This window comes from Palaemon carinicauda, chromosome 16 (assembly GCF_036898095.1).
Source record: "Palaemon carinicauda isolate YSFRI2023 chromosome 16, ASM3689809v2, whole genome shotgun sequence".
Taxonomy (NCBI): Eukaryota; Metazoa; Arthropoda; class Malacostraca; order Decapoda; family Palaemonidae; genus Palaemon; species Palaemon carinicauda.
In genome coordinates this window covers 100,272,687-100,277,686 of record NC_090740.1, presented here as the reverse complement: position 1 = coordinate 100,277,686, position 5,000 = coordinate 100,272,687, and positions in this window count along the sequence as shown.

The following is a 5,000-nucleotide window of genomic DNA, read 5'->3' as shown; positions in this document are numbered from 1 at the left end:
CAGTCAATATTGGTTAGACCCTTCCCAAATTCACAGAGATATTGAGCAGGCTTTGCTTTCAAACCAGAAGATTTAGTTCCAAATTTGCTTGATGAATCACAACCAGTAAGGTGATGGAGTGGTAGTATGACTTTGCGGATCTCAGGGTCCATCTTCTCTGCCAAGGTATGCAGTGGTATGTGTCTGGTTGCATTTCCCACACCTGCTCTTATCCACAGTTCCTTGAGGCCATAACCTCTCAAGAGATTCCAGTAATGAAGTCCAAGTACCAGGACATCTGTGTCATTTGACAATAAGATGATTCTTGAAGCTCCACCCTTGACAGCATGTTGGGCATGTGGGATCATTCTGACGTCGGCCTCTTCAATTCTGTGATTTAGTTCAGGCAGTTGGATGCTGATATCATTAAAACACCTCTGCATGGTTTGGTTTCATTAAGTCCAAATGCACTCACCACTATGTCTGCTGTTTGCATTGAGTTCTCCAAAATGTGTTCCCGAATTAACCCTTGAATCTTTGCTTTGTTCATAGATGAAGCCCAGAATGATTCCATGGTGACTGGTAATGGTGTTCCAGGTGACATATCATTCAGGTCAATTGGACTATTTTTACATCTCCTTGCTCGTTCACTGTCTTTAACTGAGCCCTCAATATATGTGTCAAACACAAAGTCGATACGATTTGCATTGTTGCAAAGGCCATGCACATAACCCAGAAAATTTGTGCAGAGATTACCAAAGTTATTGATATTAACCGTTCGTATTCGACTCAAGTAACCCATGACAGCCACAAGTGCAGCAGTATTCGCAGGTGTCTATGCTGTTGGCTGCAGGTAGTCCTTTGCATCAAGCAACTTCTCCAATTCATGGCAGAGGTCACTTTTGTTTGGTTTGACCATTAGCCCTTCTGGGTTGAAGAGATAGTTTGTGTTGATTAGGTCATAAGTGAGCAGGTCTTGTAAGTCATACCCTTGCACTCTGGCAATGTCAAAGATCTTCTGAGTTTCCGCCAACTGCTTCTGGTTCTCTTTGGCTTTTGTTTGGCGAGTGTGCTTTGCTGCTGTGTTGCTTTTAAATGTTTTCAGATTTCGGCGGTGGATGGTGTCAGAGATTAAATGTTGTCTTGTCACACATCGCTCAGTCCGAAAGGTCTCATAGAGTGTCTTGCATGTAGTATCGAACTGCAGAAGATCATTACGGATTTCCTGTGGCATTAATTCCTGTGATATGATATTGTGTAGGGTCTGTACATCATCCTTACTCTTCTGCGCAGAAGATTTCACAGGATTGTCATGTTCTTTGACATACCTAATTATTTCATCAACCAAGGCTTCAGAACTTCGAGTTGCTGGGAGATTGAACTCATGATTCACCAGAAGTTTTCTGCTGGGTGTGACAACACCACTGATCTTGTACTGCAGGTTGACCACTGCCAACATGTCATGGGGGATAATATCCCATTGAGCAACAAACTTCTTCCTCTTTGTACTCCCTATGATACCACCAGCACTCTTCTGAGAGCGATTGAGTTTCTGCTCAAGACACAAGTCTGCTCCAACAGAAGTGAATTGACCGCCTGTCCGCTTCACAACAAACTTTCTAGCTTTGAAGTTTTCAAACACATTTGAGGCATCTTGTGGTAACTTTCTCATATCCTCCAGATAAACTGAAGCCCATCGCAGGTATTTTATCTTATCACATCCAGCAAACAGGGGGAGGGTGGCTTAAAGACTCTGGAGATGGAGATCCCAGTTTCCCTCACGGTCGGCCCTGACAAGGTTTCTCAGGATGGATACCATTTTCACAAACTGATCCCAAAAGGCAAAACGTCTCGGATACCTCACATCTGTCTGACCTAAAGGCATTGAAGTCATCAATCAAGTTTGATGAAATTGAAATGAATGCCTCTAAGTGTGCCCTGCTTTCTTCCTGTTTTTTCTCTGACACAGAGGACTTCATCAACAGTATCAACGAAAGCTCGTTCATGTATGGTTCAACACCATTGATTCTGAAGAATTCGGCCCACTGTAACCTCTCAAGGCACTCACTGAGCAACATCAATCCTTTTAGTGACCTCGTATAGTGCGTACCATCAAGCACTTACCTAACAACATTTCTACCAAAAGCTTTTGACTCAGCCAAGATGGTTTCAGCACCACTTCCATCAATATATTTGCCAATAGCTCCCATGACAACCTTGATTAGGTGAAGTGATCCCAAACAAAGAACCAAGTTGCTGAATTCATCTGGGTTGTGCATGATGATCTCTCTGGTAATGTGGTATACCCCCTCATCACAAGTTATGGGCAAATGAGGCTGATCTAACTGACTGAGGATATCTTGAAAGTTCTTGGGGGCAGTGTACACAGTAGCGTACTCTGTGACAGGATATGGAAGAACAGGAAGAAACCCTATTATCTTTTGTGGAACATTTTCATGAGTAACAAGGGAATTAAAGGCACTTCATGAGACCATCTGCTGTTCTTGGCTTGTTTCTCTGATGCCTTCCTTCATATCTGACATGTTCATTCTGCCTAGTATCCATGCAGCATCCTTCCTCATTGTAACATTTCCTCGGCATTCATCTGCTTCATACAGATCTTCCGAAACCTCATACACAGTTGGAAGACTGGGTTTCTTGGCAGGTTTTATGTAGTTTTTCAAAACCTGACAACTTAGTTCCGGTTTGAATTGTCTTTCTCTGTGCGTTACCTGAGTTTGGGACATATTTGGTTACTATTCCCTAATGTACCAGCTGGTTTGACCTGCATTAGGATACACACAGTGTCATGACTTCCACCAATTCCAGACAAAGTGTTTTCCTCATGATCAAAGGTGTCAAATGTGCCAATAGTAAATCTACTTCGATCAAACTGACTGGGAAGAGGGACCTGACCCCGATTTGATTCAGTGATATATGAAGCCATATCACAATGATAGCAAAGAACCTCATCACAACTGGTTGCAAGTCCAAACCGATTGAAACTTGAGATGAGAGTTTTTGACCTGCAAGCATTGTATATTGCTTCTGAGTTCAGCATGTGCAGAGGAGTGCGCTTTCTACCATTGTTCACTATGTAAAACATGACCTGATAAACAGAGAGTATTTTTCTCAATTTTCCATCAGAAATGTCACAGTCATCCAGGTTTTTATGCTGTGAGTTATCAGGATCATTGTAATTGCACTTCACATCAAAGTCAAACAGTGTTGAGAACACTTCGGCAACTTCATCTGGAATTGCTTTGTCTCTGTACGCTTTCTCAAGTTCATTGGCGTCACAAAATTTGTCATTGAGCTCAAAATCCTCTTTCAAGAAGCAATTCCTTAACAATAAACCACACTGTTTTAGTATATCTAAAGTCATTGTGGCATACTATCTACAGCACTATTCTTGAAGAAGATTGTAGGGGGCTTTGCACTTTGAGGGGTGAAGAATGACACATCATTACCACACATATTTAGCAAATACAGTTTCACGTCCCTGTTTCTGAAGGCAGTGACATCTTGATCACCACTCTGTACCACTTTATTGCAACTATCAGATACATATGACAATTTGTAGCACCTCCCAGAGTTCAAAACCTGGTTCAATTTTCTTCATTACATCTGCAAATATATCCAGCTTCTTTTGACCAATGGACGGCAACGCAGACATGGAGGGCTGCCTTTCTCCTTTCAAGATATATTTTTGGATGCAGTCATTGTGACAGCACAAATCTGCCCCAAACACAGCATCTGCATCTTACAAGTCACTGGTTCGCGTGTATATTTCATCCTGAAGAGACAGTGCAGCTCTCAGGAAGGACTTTGCACGGTCTTCCTCCGAGATTCGCCACTTCTTGTATACATTGTTGTGTTTTACATGGCCCCATATGAAGCACGGCTTGGGGAAGATGTCTACATTTTCTGCATGTGATGCTGGATCCCGTGCTGCAGTTGAGGAACGTCTCCTCATCTGACCACCATATGAGGTACTCTGCTGTGCACTTGCGTCAGATGTTTACTGCCAGCTGCAATCTCTCAAGATTCCTTTTGTGTGTGTACCGTTTGTAGCAATCATTATTAACATGGTAGACAAATTTCGCCTGACCAACATGATTCAGTCTCTCTAACACGCAGTCCCCTATAATGCCAGCAGCTTGGATTACTGCTAATCTGCCATTCTCTGTCCCTGATGTATTAAGGTTGGGTTCACCTCTTTGGCATATGATGCACCTCTCAGGATCAGTGGATTGGCTAGGTATCGGTGAAGCTGTCCGTCTCCTTTTTCTTGGGATATCCGCCATACTTGATGGTGTCCCTATATACTCGTTAGTCCTGAAAAGGAAAAAAAAAAAGAGCATTAACCCTTAATATGTCACATATAGGAAAAGTGTATGGTTTACTTTTTTGCCTTGGTATTATAATTCAACGATACTAGCTAAGATATTTTTGCTATAAATGCTTTTTTGATAAATTAAATATTGAAATTACAAATTGTTACAAAATTAAAGTAATCAAATTCTAAACAAACTAGTAAATATCTCCATTACTACCGGGTTTCATAACAAACACCATAACTAGAAATTGTGTCCAATGAGGTCCACTATCAAAACCAGGTGGGTAAGGGATGCAATTGAGAAATTTTGCCAATTTTCGCTATTTTCAACTTAACCTCAAAGGACTACTATTTGTGTTAGAGACTTCAATTCTTTTTTCTAAAATTACCTAATATTATATGATATTCAGATGTGCATTCAAATAAACAGTTATATCATCATGAGTTTTTTTGTTGGCCTTTAAATGAAAGAAAGTCTTAATTTCAAGCATAAGTAAAATTACGTCACACTTTGACCTCTGGTGACCTTGACTTTTATCTGATGACCTTGAACTTCTTTTCATATTGTAGATAACTAAACTAGCTTCAATTTAAGCACCAACACAAAACCATAGGTTAATTGTGTGCAATGTTGTGTTAATTTTAATTTCCCGTACCCCTAACTTTTGGAGCGATTTTGCAT